This window comes from Equus quagga, chromosome 8, assembly GCF_021613505.1.
Source record: "Equus quagga isolate Etosha38 chromosome 8, UCLA_HA_Equagga_1.0, whole genome shotgun sequence".
In the NCBI taxonomy this organism is placed as follows: domain Eukaryota; kingdom Metazoa; phylum Chordata; class Mammalia; order Perissodactyla; family Equidae; genus Equus; species Equus quagga.
This window is the reverse complement of record NC_060274.1, coordinates 101822983-101850214: the sequence shown is the minus strand read 5'-3', so window position 1 is coordinate 101850214 and position 27232 is coordinate 101822983. Positions and strand designations below refer to the sequence as shown.

At 36.4% G+C, this 27232-nt stretch overlaps 1 protein-coding gene across 1 annotated transcript in view; it reads right to left on the bottom strand.

The window, feature by feature from the left end:
• KCND2 (potassium voltage-gated channel subfamily D member 2) overlaps window positions 1-27232 on the bottom strand; it is a 452568-nt gene that overhangs the window by 49508 nt on the left and 375828 nt on the right. The gene's annotated exons all lie outside the window — the stretch shown is intronic.

Genomic DNA, 27232 nt, shown 5'->3' with positions numbered 1-27232 from the left:
CTATCTCAACTAGTCTTTCTTTTTCATAAGTTAAATTCCTATTAATTTTAGAGACTGTTTTACATAAAAGAAATACAAAAGTGTATAGGAAAGAATTGCAGAAGAATTGCACTAGTAGTATTTTCTTGTTTCCCCATAATTGAACGCAAAGAACACAACTGTCTCCCAGGTTGTGAGGGAGAAATACATATCAGATTCCAATACCAAATTCCTTTTATAGGGTAATTGTGATTAGAAACCTAGCCTACTTATTGGGTCTGACATTAGGATTAATTCTAGTCTAGGCAATTAATCTACAGCCTGCTACCACTAAATATTTGTTGAATGACTTTATGCACAAATGACTTCATCCATTATGTCAGGTTGAGATAGGATGTGCACTAGCTCATAACTCATGGTAATCATGAATAGCTGACATTTCCTGAGAGCATAAATTGTGCCATGCATTGTTTTCTATGTACTATCTCATTTAATCCTCATAACAACTTTATAAGATAGATTTATTATTATTATTGTTATCATTTAACAAGTGGGGGAACTGAGCCATGGGAAGGTTTAGTAAATTGTCTAGAATATCACCACTAGCAAGCAGTAGAACTGAAACCTAAGTCCAGCAGTCTGGCTCCAGCCTGCATGCTCTTACGTTACCTGCAATAGCTGCTCTGTGATAGACAGAGGGGCTCCAAACATATTTTAAAAGTAAATTTTCATAACCAGATATGTTTCCCTAAAATACAAGGGTCATGGGTAATCTAGATAATTATTCCTTGACATTTTTTCAGGGTATAAAAATAGTGATATTGAAAAATCCACAACCACAATTGAATGAACAATAAATAAAGGCTCTTTACTATTTTCTAAAATGTCCAGTAATTTTATTTGACAGCAGTTGATACATGGTGTTAAAAATATTTCTTCAATCTCAGGCCCCACTGGCTATACTTTATTGTTTAGTGTCAGGCCACTTCCACTTTCGCTATATTTCACAGCTTTGTGGACTGTCGTTTTTACCTTTATCCTGTCATTACCCTCTCAGTTTCTACTTTTCATTCTCTTGCAGTTGATCCACTGGGGTAAATCTACTGCTTCCTTACTCTTTTGCATTTTACATGCTCTCACGTTTTTATGAAACCTCTCTAAAGGATAATCTGTATATCACCACACGCATGACTTACGTATTAGAGTATACAGCAAAAATTTATACTCTGCAAAAGCTGTTAAAACCTATTTAGCATATCAGACTAGGGACTGTTTATTATGAGGTATCTTGGTGTTCTTTTTCAATATCCTCGAGCTCTTTTTTAGCTTCTAAAACCAATAATTATAATAAAAAATTCCTCTCATACCCAGATAAATCCAAAAGAGAATTATTTCACTATCTAGGCAGAAAAAACATTAACTTTTTAGAGGTTGGCATTCGAAAAATCAACACTGGAAAGATGTTTAGTTAAGAAGTGCAAAAATTATTGGTTGCAGTATAAAAAGTTATCTGTTGATTACTGTACCTTACAGTAATCTCATTTGAAAGGAGAAAACACATAAACCATATCTGTAATTAAAATGCAAGCTCACTCATTTATCAGTGCTTAGGGAAGATTGATCCCCTCAATAGACTCTCTTCCTATGTGAAAAGTAACACTTTCACTGATTCAGCAGTTCAAAAGCTCTATAAAATAGAATATCTTCCAGATTAAAAAAAAGGATGATGTCAGTATTTGCAAATATATATAACTCGAAGTTTTTAAAATATTTAAGTAGTTATATTTGTTTGATAATCTATAATCATTTTACTTACTGATCAAGCAAGACAGTTTAGGGTTTATGTTCACTCCACACAGTTTTGTAACACGACCAACTTTAATATGGGAAAATGACCCAACAGGTCACAATATACTTCCATCGAAGTAATACATGTTGGGTGGGGTCTTTGCAGGCCACTCCTAATTAGCAATACAAATGGCTAAATTAAAGCTGGCCCTGGTACTCTTAACAAAATGCTAATTTAGCCTTCAGTTCAGCTCAAATTTTTTTCTGTAGAGGAAAAAATATATAGTGAAATGATTTCCTTTTACCTATTCAGTCTCAACAAAGAATGTCTGTAACCTATGGAAAATAACATCATATCGTGTTGTCTAGGAAAAAAGAAACCAGATTTTTCTAAAAGTAAATTACAGTTTGAGTTAGGTAGCTTTATGCAATAGAAATGTTGCTTGGGATAATGACAGTTTTGGCTGGCTGCCTTGTTTGATGCCCCCAGAAGTGGTTTCCACTGAGACTATTAAATAAAAGCATTGATGTGATATGGAACTCCAGTCAGTAGTGCTCCTTGGATGAGGATTAGTTGATTCTTTGATTTATTTTGGCATTTCATTTTACACCTCTTTTTGAAATCAATTCATGGCAGTGTGGTCAGTCAACTTCCATCTATAAACTACTCAGTGTACTTCTACTTTGAGATACTTTATATGTATTCTGACTAGTCTTACATCATCTCAAACTTTACTAAAAATAAATGAATCAAGGGCTTTAAATGCAGAGGGGGGAAACTGGAGGGGTCTGTGGATAAGCAGAAGAAAATGAAATTTCCATTTCCATTGTTGTCGTTGTCATCATCATCATCATCATCAATAAATATATTTATTAAGTTCACACATGCACTTGCCATTTTCTGCTTTTTCTTCAGTATAGTTTCAGTTGAAGGTATACATATTTGAGAATTCTTAAAAACATGCTAATTTAGACCATCTCATCGATAAACAGTACTAAGAAAATTGGATATTCACATGCAAAATAATAAAACGAGATCCCTGTCTTAGACCACTTATAAAAATTAACTCAAAATAGATCAAAGACTTAAATGTAAGACCTGAAACCATAAAACTACTAGAAAAAACATAAGGAAAAACGTCTTGACGTGGGTCTTGGCAATGATTTTTTGGATATAACACCCAAAGCACAAGCAACAAAATAAAAAATAAACAAGTGGGACTACAACGAACTAAAAAGCTTCTGCACAGCAAAAGAAATGGTCAAAAAAAAGAGAAGTCAGCCTTACGAATGGGCAAAAAGATTTGCAAATCACACATATGATAAAGGGTTAATAACCAAAATATGCAAGGAACTCATACAACTCAATAGCAACAAAACAAACCAATTAAAAAATGAGCAAAGAAGCTGAATCGAAATTTTTCCAAAGAAGATATTCAAATGGCCAAAAGGTATGTGAAAGGGTGCTCAACATCACTAATCATCAGGGAAATGCAAATCAAAACCACAATGAGACATCACCTCACACCTGTTAGGATGACTATCATCAAAAAGACAAGAGATAATGAGTGCTGGCAAGAATGTGAAGAAAACAGAATTCAATTGTGCACTGTTGATGGAAATTTACATTGGTGCAGCCACTATGGAAAACGGTATGGAGGTTCCTTCAAAAATTAAAAATAGAACTACCATAAGATCCAACAATTCCACTTCTGCGTATACGTCCAAAGGAAATGAAATCACTGTATTGAAGAGACATCTGCACTCTCATGTCCATTGCAGCATTATTTACAATAGGCAAGACAAGGAAATAAATTAAGTATCTATTGACAGATGAATGGTAAAATGTGATACATACATGCAATTAAATACTATTCAGCCATAAAAAAGAAGGAAATTCTGCCATGTGTGATAACATGGATGTACCTTGAAGGCATTATGCTAATTGAAGTAAGTCAGACAGAGAATGACAAATATTGTACGCTCTTTCTTATTTGTGGACTCTAAAAAACAAAACTCTTAGAAACAGAGTTCCTATTGGTGGTTGTCAGGGGCAGAGTGTCAGGGGTGGGGGATTTCGGTGAAGTGGTCAAAAGGTATAAACTTCCAGTTATAGCATAGATAAGTTCTGGGGGTGTAATGTACAGCATGATGATTATAGTTAACAATACCGTGCATTGCATATTTAAAAGTTGCTAATAGAGTAGATCTTAAAAGTCCTCATTACAAGGAAAGCAAATTTGTAACTATGTGAGGTGATGGATGTTAACTAAACTTATTGTGGTAATCATTTCACAAAATATACATATATCAAATCTTTAAATGTATACAAGGTTATACGTCTATATCTCAATAAAACGGGAAAAAAGGAGAAATATTCTGTTTGTTACAAATAATACTTTTAAAATACTCAAGAGTATTGTATGTCACCCCTTCCTAGTTATTCCCATCTATGAATGAATACATATGTAGCTTCTTCACCATTTTTTGTCATCACTCTGACATCATTCACATATAAATTTTTGAGAAATTTGGACTTCCAAGCAACAAATTTTAATTAAATAGTCTTCTCTGGGAAAAAAAACCCCTGCCAATTTAAATCTAGCCTAATTCCTTTCCTTCTTAAAAAGCAGCAGATAATGTGGTAGACTACACTGGCACTCTCACAAAATCTGTCTGACATAAAGTAGGAAATCTCATTGTCTCATAAACAGAGAAAATATAAAACATTAAACTTAGCATATTTTCTATTGTCAAATATTCCTGTCTTTATAATTAGAGTGAAACACACTCTTTCTTGGCTGCATTTGGTTGTTGTTTCTTAAAATTAAAGTGAACCAATAAGGCAGAAAACTTCTGGGATATATATGGCTTAAGAGATCTTTTTTTTTTTAAAGATTTTATGTTTTTCCTTTTTCTCCCCAAAGCGCCCTGGTACATAGTTGTATATTCTTCGTTGTGGGCCCTTCTAGCTGTGGCATGTGGGATGCTGCTTCAGCGTGGTTTGATGAGCAGTGCCATGTCCGCGCCCAGGATTCGAACCAACGAAACACTAGGCCGCCTGCAGCGGAGCGCACGAACTTAACCACTTGGCCACGGGGCCAGCTCTTTAACTGACCTTTTTATTTTATAAAACAAAACTATGCTTCATCATGTGTTCAACATCATGGTACTCAGTAATAGGTTAAGAACTAAATCTCTGAGGAATTTGCAAACTTTGTTGGGAAACAAGAATCTGGTCATCAATCTAGTTTTCAATAAGTGCTAAAATGTGATGGGGAGACCAAAAGTGTCATAGAAATTCAGTGGAAAGAGATCAGATTTAAACTAGACCTTGAAGCTTAGGTAGAGTTTGAAAGACGACAGAGATACCCAAAGGTATTCCAGCTGGAGCAAAGGGAGAGAAACACAGTAGAACACAGGCCGGTTGGTAGGACTGCAAAGGCACATGGCTTAGGGAGCATTGGTAATCCAGGTTGTATACTAAAGCTGTATTTTACAGAGATTTTCTCACGTGAAACAGTAAGTCATATGACTTCTAGGCATGCCCAATGCTGAGGATCAATTTCACAGTCATCAGTTAACCAGCCTAGGGCAAGGGCAAACACCTCAGAACTTTGTAAGCATCACGGTGCGCAGTAATATCAACAAGAAATAGAACTGCAGTGGTTCTTCTAACTCATTTTAGATTTAGTCTTTTTCATAATTGGAGGCTGTACAACATTATTATGGAAGAATTATCTATAGTTCTACTGGAACAAAGGGTAGCTGAGTCCAGACTTGTCATGATCTATGGCCTGGCTCACATACAAAAAGAGAGTTGTCTCCCAACTTGAGTCTCTATCTGGCCATTTCCAATGGAAGAAAGGATTTTGAAGGCATAATATTTATTTGTAGATTGTGCTTGACTTAATTAATCCCAGGCACCAGACTGTACATTCATATGAACATGACAATACCTTGTAAAGACCATCTGTGAGGAATGTGCCTAGGTAGAGGTGTCCAGTATGAAGGGCTATTCTCTAAAATAACAAGCTGGGATGGGCCTGCCACATCAAAATGTAAAGCTAGGAAACAGAGTCAAAATTTAAAGTTTTTGGACCTGTAGACAATAATTACATGAAGCTGGAGGGACTGGCAGAAATCAGGTTGGGAAAGGAGTCATCAACATGAGTTGCCAAGAACTGATTCTAATTTGTAGGAAGTACGCAGAGAAGATCATTCTTGTCTGTTTTCAAATGTTTACATTTTTCGTCTGCTTTATGGCCTTTCTCTGCCAATTGCTACCCCTGCTGTCCCAGTATAGTAGAAAGGAAAGACACAGATGCACTGGAGATTCAGACAGGACAGTGTTCTACCTGCCACTTGCCACTTGTGTGACCTTATCCTCTCTGAGTCTCAGTTTTTTCTTCTGCAAAATGGGAATGATAATGCTTACTTTTTTTGTGAGGATTCATTGAGGGAGCACATATAAAATATCTGATACAGAGCGAGACGCAGTGATCACACGCTGGGAGCTATTTTACCTCCCTACTTCTGTCCTTCCTGCCCTCTTCCCCTACTTTATTTCTTCTCCCTATCTCTCTTTTCTTTGCCTCCTTCCTCTTATTCTTTATTCATTATCTATTGAAAAATATATTTAAACCACTTCCCATTTGTCAAGTACTATGCTTGATACTGGGGATAAACTGGTGCCTCAAAGTAGAAAAATGATCCCTGCCCTCATCAGCTTACCATCCAATAAAAGAGACAAACATTAATCAAAGTAGGACACAGTGAATGCAAAAAATTATATCTGTCAAGTATAAAGCAGAAGTACGTGGTATAATGAGAGTGAATAATAGGACTATTACCATCTTTTCTTTTTTCCCTTTCTACAGATATAAACAGAAAAATAACCTATAGTACAATAGAACCTAGAAATTTAATAGATAATGTAAATGTTTATGTGTTGGTGGGTTGATCTTGAAAGTGTATGAATGTTGGTACTTTGGCATTTTGAGATTCTGGAATCAGGAAGTCAAACAAGAGGCATCACAACCTAACATATTTCTAGTTCATATTTGTGTTATATGCTTTTTTTTTGGGATGAGTAGTTGTTTTAGTAGACTTTCATAGGTTTACACTTCCTTTGATTAAACAAACAGGAATTCCTTTGTTCCTTTGGAGGAAAAATGTACTTTGGAGTTAAAAATAATGGGTTTCCCAGAAACCCTATGTTCAATCACATTACAACCATTCAATAAAAAATAAGGCTTCTTCCCCCATAGGAGTTTCATCGTAATGAATAGAGCTGAGGCAGCTTCACAGTATGGGATGCCCTGTAGCGGCTGAAGCCTTTCCCAGGCCCTGCGACTTGGACAGAATAGAGAACTCAAAGTCCCCATCTACATAAGAACTCTTGCCACGAAGTGACAAAAGTCAGCGGTCCCAAACAGCAAGACACTCTTTTATTGGATAATAATTCTCCTCTTGTTAATCCTAGAAGGGATGGGTTCTTCACAGGGGGCCTTGGAGTCTGGGATAAAATTAACTTTTTATTAAAGGACTGTGCCCAGGAAATCTCTTTTCCTCACTTGCCCTGCCTGCCAAGGCTGGGGATTTTGGGTCCTGTCAGTGTGTTTATGTCACATAAACATAATCTAGTGTAACATTTCCTCTCATTATATTAAGTGACTATTTTATGGACAAAACTGGAAGAGAAAAATAAAATACAGCTATTCTCCATAACAGAGAATTTGGAATTAACTGCTTCACAAAATACAACAGTCAAGCGTGGTCATTTCTGAAGTCACCCTTAGTGCAGATTATTCAGCTGTGGTGATGGTTGCACTGAGAGTTCACCTTCATGTAATAAACCACACACACACACACTCATTATCTCTTCTCCCACTACCCATCACCAAACAAACAAAAGAGAAACTTCTCTTGACTCCACTTCCTTCTCTAGCTACCTCCCTATTTCTCTCCTTCCCTTTATAGCAACATTCCTCGAAAGTATTTCCATCTCTAGTTAATCTCTTTTCATTGTCTCTCCATTGCATTCCAGTTAGACTTCTTCCCCACCTCTTCACCAAAACTGCTCCTTTGAAGGTCCTCTAAGTTGCTAAATCTGAAGGTCAGTTCACAGCGTTGATCTTACTTGACCCAATCATAGCGTTTGACACAGCTGACCACAAGCTCCTCTGTGAAATACTTTCTTCACTTGGCTTTAGGACCCTGCGTTCTCCTGGTTATCCTCCTACCTCACTGGCCTCTGCTTCTCAGTCTCCACATTGCATCCAACTCCTTTGCACTGGAGTCCCCCAGCTCTCAGCGCCACTTCTCCTCTACATTCATACTCACTCCTTTGGCGATTGCATCCAGTGACCGGCTTTCTACCACTTATACTCGGATGATGCCCAAATGCATCATCCAGGCTAGGTCTTTCCCTTGGATTCCAGACTTGCATATCCAACTGCCTATGTGTCATGTCCATTAGATGTCTGGTAAGCATCTTAACATTACCATGTCCAAAATTCCACTTCTAATCCTCCCCTCCAGTTCTGTTGCTCCCTGTCTCTCTCAGCTTAGTTGAGGTTAGAATCATTCTCCAAAATTTCTCAGGCCCCAAACCTCAGAGCCATTCTAGATTTCTTTCTCTTACACTCACTGTCCAATCTGGCAGGAAACCATGTCAGCTGAACATCTGAAATATACTTACTGTCCAACCTCTTCTCTATATTTCCTCTGCCAACAGCTTGGTTTGAGCCACCATGTTCTCTCCTGGATTTTTGTAATAGCCTCCTGATTGGTGTCCCTGCTTCTGCCTTGTCCCTCACCTTCCAGTTTAGTCTAGTAGCCAGAGAGATCTTGTTAAACCAGATGTTAGAAATGTCTTACAGCTGTTACTTCTCTACTTAAACCTTTGCATTGGCTTCCAGTCTCGCTGTGAATAAAACCAAAGTCACTGGAATGGTCTACAAGGCCCATCACTATCTGATGCCCAGTTGAGTAAGTTCCCGACCTCGTTCTGCACTAGCACCACTCACTGGCCTCCTTATGCTCCTCATAGACCCCAGCAATGATCATGCCTCAGGGCTTTTGCATTTGCCTGGAATTCTCTTTCCCTGGATACCCAAGGCCCACGCCCTCACAGCCTTTACGTCTTTACTTAAATGCCATCTCAATGTGGATTTTCCTAACCAGCCTACTTAAAATTTCAACATATACTCCTCTTCCCAACATCCTTTATACTCATTTCTGTTTTCTTTTTCTCTATATCCTGCATCACCCTTTAACATACCATGCATTTTACTTATTTTGCCTATATCTGTCCTCCTCACCCCTTCCTCCCACTAAAATGCAAGCTCCACGAAGGCAAAAGTTCTTGTCTTTTTCTTCACTGCTGTATTCCTATAGCTTGGAACAGTGCTTGGCATGTAGAGGTGGTCAATAAATATTTCTTAATTGGATAAATGTGATTGTCAGAAATAAGACTTGTTATTTGTGACTCTGAAATGCATCCACACCCTGCTTGATGTGTTTCTACTTTCCTGCCTACTCCCTTCTGCTTCTCGTGTACTGTTGCAGTGTCCTGCCCCTCACCGGATGGCTTGTAGGCAAAGATGACGGTGGGGGTTATGCAAACAGGATGATGTCACTGGACAGGGTTGGCACGCTGGTGCCTCTGCTTGTTTGTGCAACTATGTGGTTCTCCCTCTTGACCCTTAGGCCACCCGAATAGCGAATAGTGATACCTGGAAACAACTAAACGCTGAGTGTCAGAACCTCTCTGGAAGTTATTTGTGGATGTCTTTCCTTTATGAGGGTAGTACATGAAAAAGTAATAGAACTATCTTTGTGTATATGCATGTTTTTATTTAAAAGAGAATAAAGCAAATTTAAAATTCATTCTAAAGGAGGTATTTTTCTGCATGCCCTAGATTTGCATAATATATTAGCTCTTAATCAACAAGCATCAGGACACTTGTTTATTGTCTATCATTGAAAATAAATAATATTTCCATGTTTTGATAAAAATTATCATTGAAAAAAGGAACATTTTCTAATGCCAGAATCACGTAGGAAGATTTGTGGTGTGATTTACAAGGCGCTCAGGAGATCAGGAGGCATCTAGCAGTGATTTGACTAGAACGTCTACTGGCAGTTGGTAAAAAAGGCTTAAGAGATGGGCACTAGGAAAGACCCTTTAAGCTCTTCCCCTCCACAACACTGGTGCAGAGGCCCAAGAATCCTGCTGTTTAGGCAAAGGATGCTCTGGGGAATTATTTACTGGAGGATATTCCCAAAATAAAAAATTGTATAGTCTCCTACCCTCATTTTATTTATTTGCCTCTAAGGAGAAAAAAATGGGCCTGCGAAATAAACTCGACTTACACAAATTCCATGCTACAAAGAAGCACATTATTGCATTCTTCAAGTACATTATTCAAGTAGTTTTAGAGAGAAAGATAGCGGTGATTTATGACCAAGTTTTCATATAAATCATAATTACTAAACCAGAATATTGATCCAAAAATAAAATCAGGGGCAACCCACATCATAAATTTTAATATTTTATATTCATTATAAATATTTCAAGTAAATATTAGGTCTAAACTATACAGAGTGACTACAGACTCACATTCTTTATAAACCAAAATATAGCAAGCTGCAAAATCAGATTACTGACCTGGAAACATTTTAGTTCAAAGACAAAATTAAACACCTATTTCAATGTGTGTATCTAAGGCATAAACATATAAAAAAAGGAGAATTAAATTTTTTTGCAATGTTATTCACTGTGATTCAAAATTGATGACAAGCGGAAAGAAAACAATATCAATGCTTCCTGGTATTCTGCATGGTGCCTGTTGCATGTTTTTATGTTGTGTCTTGTGTTGCATTTTTCTTGTCTAGAAAGTGAGAATGTAATGTGATATTACAAGTGAATATCTAGTTATGCCCACTACTGCATTTGTCAGCTCATAGACCCATTTCTCATAAGTTAAGACTGTAATATAGTGCCACTCTATGTGTAATGTAACCATGATGAGGTTCTCTAAAGTATCTGGAAGAAAAGTAATGCAGAGGGGGCACCTGTTGGAAGAGAGGATTGACTATGTAGAGTCTGCTTTTGGATCCATCACTGAGTTATTTCATCTGCAAAAAATCTTTTTTTTTCATATTCAGGATCTGGTATTGGCATACAGGAGGCAAGACTGCCCTTCCTCTTGCTCAGTCTTATAAAAGATCTTTTTTGAGAGTATTAACTCCAGGAAATATAGACAAAAGTATTTTCAGAAAGATCTAGGTAGCTCTATTTTTAAAATCATAACCAGGCTTAAGTCTCATTCCTGAATTTTTTTTTTCCTTCAAGGATTATGTTATGGAATAAAGATGGAGGCTTGAAACAAAGACTGAGCATGACAGACATGGTTTTCAGACTCTCAAAGATGAAGACAATGAATTACTCCTTGCTATCTGTGGGATCTCCAGGGCCCGGGAAGACTTCCATCCATAGAGCAAGGTTTGGTAAATTATAGCCCTTGGCAAATTTGGTCATCCTCGTGTTCTTGTACAGCCTGCAGGCCAAGAACAGTTCTTAAATTTTTAAATGGTTGAAAAACATCAAAAGAAGTTTTCAAGACAAGTGAAAATGGTAGGAAATTCAAATTTCAGTGTCTATAAATGAAGTTTTATTGGGACTCACACATGTTCCTTTGTTTACTTTCTATGACTGTTTTATGCTTCAACAGCAGAGTTGATTAGTTGGACAGAGACTTACTACCTGCAAAGGTGACAATATTTGCTATCTGCTACCGTATAGAAAACGTTTGTGGACTCCTGGTCTAACTTACATAACTCTTCCCTAAAATTGACAGGTAAGTCATTTGCAATTTTGTACATTAGATATAAACTCAGGGATAAATATGTATGTTACATGGTATAGCTTTGGTTTCTGCAGCCCCAGCTTATAGGAAAGCCATGCTTACCAGTGTACTTGACTGAACCTAAGATTCAGGAATGCGTCCTCAGCGTTGCAGTCGGGATTCAGCCTCATAGTCCAAACTAGATGCTGGATGCTTTCCACATTTCCATCCTTGCAACACCGATCTGTCTACTATTATTTTACTTTAAAAAATATAATTAATATTATAATTGCTGATTAATACAATAAATAATAGTATAATTAAATAGATGAACCTTAATAACGAGATACTTTTGAAAGAAGTAAACTGTTTTAAAAAGGTGAAGTGTTTTAAAAGCTTCAATCCTTATTTCACTAAATCTAAGGATTATGTGTTTATGAGACCTTAGTCTTACGAAAACACCTTGATTAGAATATTGCTTATTATGATTTACTGTTTAATCTTTATGTAGAATCCAGATATTATGTGGGATTCTAGAAATGCAAACATGTTTGATGTAAAGACCCTCCAGGGGGTCCCTGGAGACTTGCCCCTGGGGACTACTGTCTTGAGCTTTGCTAGAAAGAAAGTTTTCTAACTGCTTTCTGCTTAATGTACAGGAGTGTGTGCGGGGTGGAGGGGAATGGTTAATCCTTTCACTCTCTTGAATAGGATCTCTGAGATCTATGAAATCTTTTTTCTTTTCCCCACAATGGACTCAGAGGAAAGGCAGAAATAGATTCCAATAAGACAACTCCTGACCACCAAGGAAGAGGTTCTCTTCTCATCAGAATGGTACCACTTTTACTTTTTCTTAGAAGGAGAGAATTCTAAAAAAATTGGCTTGATCAGAATGTTCCTTAGAAACTGCTTTTTCAAAGAGCTCTCTCCCTTATGCAGAACAAAACATATTTTATCAAGATCCAAATAAAGCTGTGGAGTACAAACTTAACTGTTTTTGTGACAGCAGATATGGAGCTGATGCTGTAATGTTGAATGAAAGCAGATTCTGCAGTGATAAATAGCTCATAGAGCAGGTGTTGGCTACTCTTCAATTTGGATATTTCTGTCTTCAGCTGTGTGATTATGCATTTATCTCAGAGTTCCAAATTCTGTCAACTACCACTGTAGCATCTGATACCACCATATTAGACTTTCTAATGCCACAAGTGCTCTGCACACATTGTCACATGATCGTCCCTGTAGATGTAATCTGATGAGTCAGAGGTATTTGTAGGACTTGGCCAGATGCCTGCATCAGTTCGTATACTGGACCACGGTCTATTGGTATATTGGTCTAATGACTCTGAAGAATCCTCAGAGCTTACATGAGCTTGGTGCTTATGTAAGTGTCCAATTATTAACAACCAAATCTGGAAGAGTGATATTGCGTGTACTGGAGGGAGTCTCATCTTTCTCCCAGTCTTGGTTTAGACATACACAGAAACTTTACCTTTATCAGCACTCATCTATGTTGCTACCTTGGGCCTTGCCTCTGAGCCTTAAAGTTTACCAGAGTCTACCCCAAATAACCACCTAGAGATACTTAAGCTCTACCCAGAGTATGTAACTTCCTGTGTGGCTGAAGTTGGCTTGTATTGTAAAACCTCCGACTTCTTAAAATGAAAGCTGGTAGGAATAGAATGAAAAATATTAACCAATCTGCTACAGTTCTCATTATCTAAGAGGGAAATTCACATGTCCTGCTACAATATTCCAGGAGTGCTTGTTGTACATGTTTTTTTGATTAATCTTTGTCTCCTTGAAAATAACTTCTACTTACCTGTAGTTGCTTAAGCCACGAGGCCCGAGGCACTGAAATGAGTGTGCTAACTCGAACTTCGTGAGACGCATTTTAGCAAAGATGAACTTGCTATATTTGAAGCCCCCAGGTGTGAGCCTCCTCCACGCTTGCATGCACACAGAGTTAAATCCTTTGTACAAAATTAGGCCTTGTCTTGACAGAGGCTTTCTAGTTAATCAGCAGTATCACTTGTCCATTCAGGTGATGATGAAGTACTCCATTTTCTTATTACATCTATTTTACTAAATAAAGGCTCTATTTGGAGATGGTCCCCATTATCCCAATGGCTCAAGTAAGAAGCCAGAGAAACATTCAAAAAAAAAAAGAGAAAGACGAGGTCATTTTATACAAGCTGCAATGGAATCATCTGTGTTTATCCCACCGATCCCAGCATCACTCCATCTGCATTTCAGCTCTCAGACCTCAAGTCCACTGAATCTCTGAAGTGCTATTTCCACTTCCGATTTCTTTTTCTTCTTAAAGAAAATTCAAAGGGATTTAACTTTTTGATTATTCAGAGTTCTCACCCTCTGTTTTATTGAAGTTTCTGTACTAGAACTTGCTTTGTCATAACTGGGCTAATGTGATCTGGTCATCTGTGTCAAATTTTCATGCTCCTTAATCATCTTTTCTCTTTGAGCACAGAATGTCCTAATTATGTTATACATATTCAAATTGTACATATTTATTATATGCCAGTTATAATATTATTTAAATACTTTAAATAATTATTACTTTTGCTAAGTATCTTAGAAAACAGAACTTTCACATTTGTTTTGGACGTTTTCTTCTTGCATTGACTATAAAAATGCCATCAGCATCTTTCCAATTAGTTCTGTTGATGTTATCCCTTTTCACACAGTATAAAATACTTCTGAGTTCCACTGACATCTTTCCACACTGTACCCCACAGGAGTCTCTAGGACACTCATCATTATTAGTGTGTCCTCTTGCTGACTTGTTTAAGAAATGTCAACTAGTACAGGAAGTTGATAGTAGATTAAAGTTCCTCCTCCATCTCCATTTGCAGTGTCATCATCAGAGAAAGCAAATCAACAATTGTAGGACTTCATTTATTCATCAACCATGCACTGAATGACAGGCACTCTGCTTGGCGCTTGATACAAAACTTGGGTTGGATTGCAAAGCGGGGAGGAAGTAATTTCCTCAGTTAGCTGCTCCACTTTCGGAATTGATTAAAAGTTAGAATTTAACAGATTTTTTCGGTGAAAAATTTCAATTATATGCAGTTTTTATGGCAGATATTGGTGTTTTCTTTTTCCGCAGTCATACTCCTTCTTTCCTAAAGAAGTCCAATTTTGCTTAGGTATGGGCTAGAGTTTTTCTTTGAAAAAATGGCATCCAACCAGTGTTTCATGAGCTAAATCAATCTGTTGTATAATTCAGTCCTGCATCTCATTTGTCCTTGCCATTGTTTGGTTTAGCGATGGACAAGTGAAGCAGTTGGATAGTTGGGGAGTCTGCTGGAAGTCCCTGACACAGGGGAAGACTGACTCTTCTTTATTCATTTGAAAGTTGTTCCATGAAGACATGATACCTACAGCTGCTATAGTCATCTTAAAACCCTAAATAGGGATGTCACCAACATACCAAATGAAGACAGAGCAGAAAAGTGGAACAAACATTATTAAGCTACTGAATCAACCAGGGAAATGCTTAACTCCAGAATTCTTGTTAAGAGAGACAATAAATGACTATTTCTTTAAGTACTTTTAGCTGGGCATTGTGTTATATATAGCTAAAAAATCTTAACTGATATATGTTACAAACATGTTCCCCATTCAAATAATCCTGAGTCATTGCTTCATTTCTGGTCTTCTCTCAGCTGTAGCTGTATAATGTTACAAAAGAAAGAGTACTGTGTCTTTTAATATTCATTAAAATGACTGATCAGTAGGATGAGTTTTTATACTATTAGCAGAGAGTTGCAGGAATTTTTGGCTGGTTTCATGGAATCTTTGTACTTTTTGTCTATATTGGTATCTTATAGAAAGAACAGCAGACCATGGGAATCTTAACCCACTTTACATTATATTTCAATTGACTGTCCTAGATTTTAACTTACTCTCTATTCTATCAATTAGGAAAGGTGACCATTATTGAAAATCTATCTGAAAGATTACTGATTTTTAATTTTAAATGTTCTGATAATATAATTTATTGTGTGCAGCAACAGATGTATTATTACTCTCATATTTGTTAATGTTGTCTTTTATTCCTCCATATATCTCTGAGGGAAATAACTGATGTAATGAAAACAATATTCACTTAGAGAAAACATACAGAAAACTTGCGAAATTATGCTTATGTTCCTTAACTTGGAAAAAGAAAAATGAGGGAAGATTACTATTACATTGATGGAATGTATTACTTTAAGTTATGATAACTTATGTTCTAGCATAGCTTGAGATTATATTTTGAAAATGAGGCAATAAACTACAATCAAAGCTAATTTATATTCATTACTTTATGTAGAATTTTATCATTTGCTTTTAAACAGTATCTTTTCTATTGCACTATTATCTACTTAAAGTTTGTGCCTTTTTTGGGAGCTTCATTTAATTATCTCTAAGTTAGTATTAGTTGCTTAGTTAGCCTAATTATGTTATTTTGACATAAATAAAACCCTTTCATATGGACATTCAGCAAAGGATATTTCCACGTATGGCATTAAAAACAATCCTCAGTTTCTGATATAAAACCAGGATTCACCTACTCTCCCTGTTTTTTTCTGAGCACTACTGCTGACAGATAGGCTTCTTGATATTCAGCAATGAAAATGTGAATATTTATGACCAAAGGATAGAGACAAATTATGAAGACCGAACTCATTTATGTACATATGATAGTTTGATAAAAATGGAATAGAAAGAAGTTTAGTAACTTTCTACTAAAATCATAATGCTTGCTCCTTCATTTTATAGAGGTGAATATGGAAATTATTTATTCGTTACTGATGCATTTTAAATATTTGTAACAGAAATGTCACCAGATGACAGTGCAGGTAAAGAATTGTGCTTACAGAGGGAATGCGTTTAGTTAGAGCAAGATCATCCTGCTTCTTCCCCTCATCTTGCTGATTCCTCTGACTCTCAAAGCCTTCCTCCCTGATAATAATAGAATCTGGAAGCATTATGGCTGGAAGGGATTTTACAATCCATGTATGTCACCTCTACACATCCCACGGTTCTATCCAGGGACGAGGAAACTGAGACACAGAAATCCAAGGCTCCTCAATTACTGAGTAGCAGCAGAGGACCTGGAACTCCTAATTTCAGTCCAGTACTCTGAAATGCACAGTCCTGGACAGCCTCAACTCTTTAGGGACCATGCATCCCATCCGAATGCTACTTTGAAATAAATCTCCTTTGGAGTACTGCTTATTAGATAGCTTGAGATGCACTATACATGAATAGGTTGTTCAGAATGTGAAATTAATCTTAGTGTTGGACATGAACTATGGGATTTCACCTTAAAGCACTAACCAGCGTGGCATTACCAATAGCCCAAAAGCTACACCAACACTTATTAGTACCATGTTAGTATATCCGTCAGGGGCCTCAAGACCATAGGGGACCTGCTCCTCTTAATCTAATGTTTGGACATTTACTAACTATATCTGAATGACTTGTCAGTGCCTTAAATCCATTTTATCTAAAATTAAACTCATCACTATTCCTGACGACCTTATTTCTTCATTCAATAAATATTTATTGAGTACTTCTTTGTGTCAGGTTGGGCTTTGAAATGAAGGGATTTCACAACAGTGGATAAAAAAGACAAATCCCCTTCTCTCAAGGAGCTTAGACAGTATTGGATTAGATTGAAAATAAATTAATATTTAATATAATGAAAGGCAGCAATAAAGACTTTGCAAATGAAGCAAAGTGATTAGAGAGGTGATGGGCTGGGGAAAAATATGGACTGGGTGGCCAAAGAAGGCCTCCCTAATGTGACATTTCATGAAAGATTCCATGTATGTGGCACTTAGCACGTGTTATTTTGCCTCGTAATTTGCTTTATTCATTCATCAAATATTTGTTATGTGCCCTCTGCTGTAAGGCACATGGCCTGGTATTATACCTGATGAAACAGTCACAAGCTGTTGCCCTAGTGGGGCTCACAGTCCAGTATCACAGGTACAACACGTGTATGTAGTAATAGCTAAAAAAGGGCAGATACCGGTAAATGTAGGAGAGAAATATTAGTAAAGTGCCAGGGAGTTCAGAAGATAGAAAGAAAGGGAAGAGAATGCTTGTTTGTATTATTCTTGTCTTCCCAGTCACATATTAAGGAGAGGGAGATGATATATTTTTCTTCTTCATATCTCAACTTCCTAGCACAGTGCCTTCCCTGCTTGAGCCTTGTTTGGCCTATGGAAGTTTCTTGGAGATGATGACTATTCTTTTCTGAATGTTATTTCTTCCATCGCTTAGTGACTGCTCTCCTTTAAATTGTCCCATACGAGACAACTATTCACATGTAAATGCGTCATTTCTAAAACTAAGTGCAGCGTTCTCTTTTCATTTTCTTATCTATGTCTACCCAATTTAAACCCTCTCCGACTTCTTCCTGTGTCTTAATCTATCAGTAGCCACATGATGAGGGGATGCTTTGCCCCATCAATCTATGTTGGTCTCAGGGGCACATGAGCAATATATGTTTAAATGAACAAATGAATAAATGAAAGGACCTCTTTCTGGGTATTGAATTTAGTATTATTTAAATCAGTTATGAAATGGACTTTTCATGACTAAAGGAAGCAGAGAAATAGAGAAAATCTTAAGTTTGGAAAGAAGATTTTAAAAGAAATGTACAACTTGGACCAATGGTTATTCTTATCGGTGCAACACAACTTGCTCTTCTAGTGCTTGGTTAGGTAGCCACTTTTTTAAAGCAGGCAAAAAAAATAATTAAAAGAATGAAAATAGTTATGTGCATAAAATATGCTGTCTATGCGTTTAAGTACATGCAGGATCGTCTTCTTTTGTGATCTCTTTCAAATCCCAAGTGTTTCATTTTAAAAGGGATCATTTCAGTTCCTCTTTCAGTCCAAAGATTAAACCATTTTAATTTTCTGAGGGAAGAAGCCCCGAAAGCCATATAGAAGTTTTTAATCCTGCCCTAATAGAAGCCAAATTCTCCAAAATGCCTGCCTCTGAGGTAAACAGAATCCATTAAAAAGTAGTTATTAAGCCCTGTGAACAGAAAACAATATTAGAAGCCTAAAAATGATAGCTTTGGGGCAAAGAAACTCATTGGAAGTAGAGTATAGAAACAGGAACAGAAAAGGGAGAGGGATCCTTTGGTATAAAAAAAAGATTATGATGAAAAATATAACTAATTAGCATTTTCATTGTTTCTTTCAATAAAAATCTCAAGAAACTTTACGGGACAAGTAGGGTGATAAAATGAAGCCTCAGGGTAGGCTACCAGATGGAATAATATATACAGGATGGAAATATATACAAATATGGAAACTTCACTGTTTATGTAAGCTGTGTAACTGCCTAATGACGTTGTCTGAATATATTCTCTACCACTTTTAGTACTTTTGAGGGGCTTAATGTCTAAGTGCAATATGAATTTTTTAGAAAGTACTGTTACTTTACTAGTCTAATTTTCAAGTTGAGTACAATTAGATCAAGTTTCAGAAGTTTTTATGTTGCGAACTAAAACACACACACACCTCCCCCCAAAACTGGACTTTTGTATTCACAATATGCCCTTGATAAGAAGGAATATATACATATATATGTACATTGTGTGTGTGTGTATTATATATTTGACATGCAGTATAAGAGGCATAGATATGAAAGTTTTATATATGTGTACACACACACACACATATATACATGGTATAAGAGTTTTGGGGAATGAAAAGAACATGTATATATATATATATATATTTGTAGTAATAAGTCCTATGCAATTGAATGGAATAGGGAATTGGAAAAGCACCATACTTACTTAGCAGCTGGTATAAATGTAAGTGATGTTCTTGTTAAGGTCAAATTCCCTTAACCATCTTAGAGTTAATGTTCAAGAATCATAATGAAGTTTAAATGTATCTCATGCTAACACAGCGCATGTGTTCTGTTCAGATAAGGCTTATTTTCAATAAACATAGTGAAGGATCAGCCTCGGTCTCAATTCACTAAAGCCGTATATTGCACTGACAGTTCAACAAAAATGGCTCACAAATTAATGATTATATTTCCAATAAAATATGTAGATGGAACACTGATTAAGCTATATGGACTACAGATTAGTTTCATGCTTCCTAAAATAACATTTGCTATACATATTGTTACTGACCTAGAAATATGCTTAAATCTTCTTTTAAAACATAAGCCTACATTAGTCAACTTAGGAATTAAAGAATTCATTCGTATAGAAATCTTTTCCTACAGAATCCTGTCTTTGGAGTATCTTAGCACGTTGAAAGCAAAAATGAAAGTACTAAGATCACGTAAAACAACTGGAGGTGATGTCCCAAAGACTGACAGACCTCATCTAATTTATGCTCTTGATGTTTCTGGAAGTAGGGGTTCCTAAATTCTATCTTCTGGATATTCAAATTTCTGTAAGTTAAAGTAACATTTAGATCAGCATTGGATCCTTTACATATATTTGAGTTCTCACCATCAATTATAGATGGTCATGGAAACTCAACTCAGTAGCAGACCCACATCCCTCCTTAACAGTTTCACAAAGACTAGTTGGATAGAGAGTCTTTGGGACTCATAAGTGGTCTGTTTCACCTTATTTTCCTAATTCTTTCCTAGATCTTATCAGTTTCTTGATTTATTGGCTTACTCTTCCCTGACTGATTCATTCCAAGGTGAATGACTACTCACAGACCCTCTGGTGTCAGTCATGTAAATATTGTATATTTCCATTTATCACAGATGTTCTCTTGGTAGCACTGTCTCTACTGCCACTAATACCAATTCTCAAAAAAAAAAAAAAAGGAAAATTCTACTGGGCCCAATACCTGTAACCTCTGTCTTTATTCAGTTCCAAAGACTTTGTTATAGTCACCCTCTGCTCTTAACTCTTGGCAGCCTTGATCACTTCCAGTGTTTCTGAGATAAGAATAACATTTGTCAGCTTAGTGTGATCATGCGCTTGCTAGATTTTTCCATAGTGATTACTCATTGGATTAACAGAATGCTCAATCAGGATTCAACTATACTAGTTAAGATTTTGTGATCTCAAGCTCTGTCCTTCAACAACAGAGCAAATTTGATTACTTCATACAAGACCTTTAATAGAAGGTACCATTCTTAGTTCTTACGTAGATTGTGGTCACCCAGTCTCCTCTGTTCTCCTTTCAGTCCTGCATCATCAAACAGTTGGATTTGTAATCATTTTAGTCATCATATTTTGAAATAGCAAGAGATACAAGGGAAGGAAATGTTGTATGAAAACTTGAAAATAAGCCTGATTACCATGGCAAATATATGTACGGTATTTCTCAAGAGAAATGTAAATCATTGATCAAGAATTTTGCTCCCTTCTTAACTCATCTTTGATATCTTGAAGTACACCTATCTTCAAATGAATCAGGTTATAATATTCAATACACTATTAAAAAATATGAGTTTGTGGCCAATGTAGAATTCCTATATTCTAAAATGAATGAACGTAATGTTAAGTCAGAGACAGAAAATACTACAGGTAATTCTACAACCTAGAAAGAGTAACAATCCATTCAATTTAAAGACATCTAGAAACTAAAGTCAGTGAAGTTAAATTCAACGATGCAGAGCTGAGCATGGTGGGACTAAATGATGCCTAGACTGCAATTAAACAAAATGAAATACATCCAAAATGTGTTTTCAGTTAATGATAAAGTTCCATTTAATTGCAAAAAGGAAAGGGAAGCATTTAAAACAAGACTCCACAAAAAAAATCAAAGAAAATCCTTTCAACATCCGCAATAGAAAAGCACCTGGCCAAAACAATTCAATGCAACAATCATTTATTGAGCATCTCTAAATGCTAGACTGTTTTTGGTGCTGAGAATAGAAAAATGAGTAAGTGGATGCTATAGTCAGATAACTTACAAGCTAGTCAAGGTGACACCGCTATATAGCTCATTATAATACTATGATAAATGAGATCATTGAGAAATAAGCAAAGTGTTATGAGAGCACAATAACCTTTGAGGTCGTTCTCATTCCTGACGTCAACAGTTCTAGCTGCATGCATATAGACCTGAGATGGAAATAGGTATGTGGCAGATGGGAAGTCTTTCTATGTTTCATTCTTATACATATTCTAGAGACTCAGACATATGCTGCATATAAGCATGCATCCACCATAGAAAAACAGTAGAAACTCAATAAAGAATCATAAAGTTAAAAACTCAAGGAGTTAGCAAGCTTCAGTGGGGTGAACAAGAGTTGAACAATTTTGTATTGACTAACTTGGTAGACAAAAAAGTTGTGATTGATGAAAGACTTGTAAGAAAAGAGATAAGAAAATAAAGTCATATTTTCAAAAATAGCTGCAGGTAGGAGAAGTTTGGTTTTTTTTTCCCCGAAACTGCTAGCAAGGCTGGCATAAGATGAAGTTTTAGTAAACAATCATTGTAAAAATTCTTTGGAATTGCCTTTCAAAGTGATGTACATTGAAGGTATATTTATTTTGAAATCAATTTTATTATAAAGGCATACCTTACTATTTTACCTTCTTGAGAAAAGAACCCTCCCCCTACATAGCCACCTCTAGTGGACTATAAGGAAAATGCAGTCATATTAAATTTGAAGTCCTTAGGCCTTGTGGGCACATGTGGTTGACCATGAAGCTAGAAGAAGTTTATGAAACTGTACAACTAGAAAGATATACCAATAAATTACGTTTAGGGTATGGCTGTATTTTTTTAATAGCAGTAGGGAAAATTTAATAACTGGAGGGATCAGGATATTTGTCCGAAAATATTTCTCCAAGAAAATTCTCAGACACGTAGAATATAACTGGGTCTACTAATGGCTTTCTCTCAGGAAATTCTAGATAAAATTTAACGTATTTCAACTTGCACTCATACATCCAATCCTTAATTTATTCTTCTATTAATTTACATTGATTGAACTCATAGAAAGCCTCCGGATACACAGAGAAGGTTTTTCAAAGACTTTAAATCAAGTGTCTCAGATTCACAGGTAAAGAGTATATTACAGGATTAAGTAAGATACATAAAATGCTTTTGGCTCTCATTAGAGCGGCACCTAGATTAGGCTGGCCTGTGGCAGGTCATTTAAGTAAAGCTTTTTATAAGCATTACCTGTGTTGACTTTTGAAGGAGAAATTAGACTTAGGCATGGAGGAAAGCATAGTAAACATTCAAAACCTCCACGTGGTTCAGGATGCTTGGAGTATAGATTGGGAAAGGCAGATGATATTAGATGTTGTCCCTAGGTCATGGACGGCATTTTATGCCATAACGAGGACTTGGATTTTATTTTTTAGGCTGTGAGGAACCACTTAAAGATTTACAGCAAGGGAATGACATAATAAGATCTACATTTTGGTAAGCTCCTTCTAGCTGCAGTGCAAAGGATTGACTAAAGCAGGGCAAGACTAGACAGGAGACCAGCAAGGAAGTTGATGAAGCATTTAAGAGAGAAATAATGACGTGGAGAAGGAGGATGTGTTTGAGATCTGTAGAATTAATGCTATTTGGTAACCAAATAGAAATGGCGGCTGAAGAAACTCAATGTACCAGTGATGACTCCCAGATTTCTGGTTGGTCAACTGGTTAGATGGAGATGCTTATCATCCATATGGGAAGAAGAGAAGAGAAGCAGATTTTGAGAGAAATAAAGTGAATTTAATTTTGAGCATGCTAGGTTTGGGGAAGTTTTGAAACATCCAGTTTGAGATAACTAGAATGCTATTATATTTCTAGATCTGGAGCTGAAGAGAAGGATCTTGTGTTAGTTTTCTAGGGTTGCCATACCAAAATACTAGACTGGATGACTTAACAAACACAAATTCATTTCTTGTAGTTCTGGAGTCTCAGTCCAAGATCGAGGTTCTGAAGTCTTTCTCCTTAGATTGCAGATGGCCGACTTCTCCCTGTGTCCTCTGGGCATGCGTGCCCTCGTGTCTCTCTGTGTGTCCAAATTTCCTCTTCTTATAAGGACGTCAGTCAGATTGGATGAGTTTGGAACAAGTGTTTTAACTTAATCATCTTTTAAAGGCTCTATGTCTGAATATAGTGACATTATGAGGTGGTTAGGGCTTCAGCATATGAATTTTGGAGGGAGGCAATTCAGCCCATAACAGATCTGATCCGAAGATAGATTTGCAACTCATTGACTATACGTGGTAATTTAAGAAGCTTAACAATAGACAGGATCACCGTGGGAGAATGTAAAAACCTACAGTTGGCTCTCAGGATTATACCTGGAAAATGAAATCCAGGGAACTCTATATGAGTATGAAAAACGATACAACTAGTCTGGATGGAACAGGAAGTTGGAAAACTTTTACACCAAAATGCAATATTATCTATGACTTTCTAAGCTTGAGAGGACTATGGTGTCAAAGAAACCCTTATACCTGATTAACATATCTTTATTTTTATAGGCAGTAGACTCATCTTTTGAAACAGATTCCATTAGGAGTGGATGTGAATTTTTACCGTCACTTTTTATTATCGTTGCTGTTATTACATGTGTTCATGTACACCAGATTGGTTACAACGGAAAAAGGATGATTCACAGAAGGTTCAGTATGGGATGAGATCTGAAAGCTTTCTCCGAGCTTCTTATCAGTGCTGCAGACTTCACAATTCACGGAAGCCACCAGTGAAAAGACTTTGCCTCCAGTAGTTGCTATTTCTATATTCTACAACTAGAGAGGCTCAGAGTTGGGAAAATCATTAAAGTTTTCCTTGTCCTTTTGAAGTTGGAAACAGCAGTTCTAGACAACCTTCCAGTGGGGCTTCTTTGCATCTCCTTACCTGTGAAAGCCCAATAACAGGAATGTAGTCAAATAGCTTCTATTTTCCTATAGCCAGAGCACCAAGTCAGCAAACTGTGGAAACAATATTTTACCATATCCATTATTTTCTCTTCTAGTTCTATAAATTAATCCAAATTCCATTGAGAATAATATTCTAGCAGATTAGAAAAACTCATAGAGTCACTTCAGAAGCCAAATAAATGTAAGCTGTATATTTTTGTTTGTATGATAATTTGGGTGACCTTGGAGAAGGACGTGGATGAAACTCAAGAGATTTATTTGTACCTTATATAGAATTCTACTCTTGAATAATTCATTAGTATTTGCACCTCAGTTTTACGCATGTGAGATAATGAGTCTAGATCATCATTTTTCTCCTCTAGGAAATAAAGAAAGCTGAGTAACTCTGTTTATTAAATCCTATTTACTTGGTTCTGGCGAAGAATCATTTTGAATGTCTTAATATTTTACAATTATTATGCCTTCCCTAAAAGGAAAGAGATTTACCAATCTATTTATACATTGAACTAGAAAGAATGGACTGTTCAAGTTCTTCCCTGAGAAGAGCTGTTTAGAGATGGGATCATCTATAAAACACTTTATAAAGGAACTGATCAAATTTTGCAACTGGTCCTAGATAACAAAGAAAAATGCCAATGCAGTGAAAGACAAAAATGAAATGATTTGGTAGCTCTATCATCATAAATATCAACGAGCACTGTAATTTTAATGTTGCTGAAATTGGCAGTAGGGCATTATTGATTTTCTGTGTCATCTAATGGTTTCCTGCAAATATCTTTTATAAAAGTGCATTATATGTCTTCTTAATAATCTTTTCTCGAGTCATATACTATCAAATCCTGCACAGTATTATTCATTCAGCAGTAAGTTAGAGTCATCAAACATATTTCTATTAAAATTTTATTAGACTTGAACTAATATCCTGAAACTGATGTAACGTAATTTTACTATTCAACCAGCCACCTTGATTGTTTTATGTTAAGAAACATTTTTAAAAATCAGAAACACTTTCTAGAAGGACTATTAGAATTTATTAGAATTTTATTTTTTGGCATTGTTAATGCAGGGATAATTATTTTAAAGGTCTATTGTTATAATGACTTTCTTTTCTCAGGGAAATTCCCCTTCCCGCTCCCCACCAAGTTCTTTTCACTTGGGCAAAAAAGGTATTCTAAGATCATGACCTATGTGAAATGTATGTTAATTTTGTTCAATTCCCAGCTGCTTTACATCTTGACACAGAAGAATTACTGCATCACATGGTGTTGGAGAGAGAGAAGACAATTACTGAATTTGCTGTTATCATTGATGCATGAAATTTTTCAAGGAAGAAAATCCATTCATTTTCATAACATAGGCACACTGGTTAAATGTACAACTTCTTCCCATGAAAAATTTATCAAAACAACTTTTTCTCTAGTAAGCCATTATTTGAGAGTGCTTCAGTGAATTTTGATTTTATTTGGGGGATATAAAACATATTTTAATGTGTATATTCTTCCTTGGGGTCACTCAGGCATAGTGATAAACTTCTTAGTTACTGAGATATTTAAAGGCACTTTCTTTCTACTTCTATTTGGGGCTGTCAGTGACAGTAAGTTTACTTTGGTATCACACGTCATCTGTACCTTCTCACACCTGGGAAGAGGATTTGTGTTTCTTGTGAGGGAAAGAAGCGGAGGTCAAAGTGGAGTGACATGTCTGGCCAAGCTGTCTCTTTGTTCCATTTTTATTTCTTTCTTCTTTTTCTAAAGTTCAATAAAGAGACAAGTTTGGGCATGTTCATGTCTACCGAGTAGAGACAGAAATTGGATTACTGAGAGAAAGTTAGATATATTTAGTTGAAGAACTCTAATATTTTTAGATAAAATGAGAACCATGAGGTATTTCTTATGATCTCCTATTTTTCTATAGACTCCTTTTAGAAACTGAATATGGGCCCGGAGGCCCCTTAATCTCACCTAGGGTGGTGTTTCTGAGATTCCTATTACATACATGCATTAAGCTGACCCAGTTTGCTGCTTCTTAGATTTTTATATACATGCAGTATAGAGTTCATATTTTTCTTCTTTCATATTGCTGTAATTAACTGGAAACACAACTAAGATAGACACTGTGTTAACCCCAACCTAGATCCATGGATGGTTGCATGGATTCTGAGACCACTTTGAAGCTGTATGCAAAAGACTCTTGCATGGACCACAATTTGACCTAAATTGTGTTTGAACCTTAATTTTGAGGAAGCAAAGATTTGAACATTAAGCCACCAAAGACTTCAAAAGCCCCTGGAATTATGTTCTCGTCTTTATCAAGAATCCCAATACCCTTGTCTTTGACCAGCAAATAAAGTGGAACTTGCTCATCCCAATTCTAGAGGTAATATGCTAAGTGAAGAACTATCATCAGGAGGAGGGTATTTATATTTATTTTGTTTACTTGTTTGGTTGGTTTCCTATATTTTTTTGTAATTTTTTTTTTCCTTTCTCTCCCCAAAGCCCTCCGGTACACAGTTGTATATTCTTCATTGTGGGTCCTTCTAGTTGTAGCATGTGGGATGCTGCCTCAGCGTCATGTCCGCGCCCAGGATTCGAACCAACGAAACACTGGGCCACCTGCAGCAGAGCGCGTGAACTTAACCACTCGGCCACGGTTTCCTATTTCTATTCACAGAAATGTGAACACACCTTACAAAAAAGACTTTATATGTACATGCATCTGCACTTTTCTGGGGAGGTTCACAGATTTTACT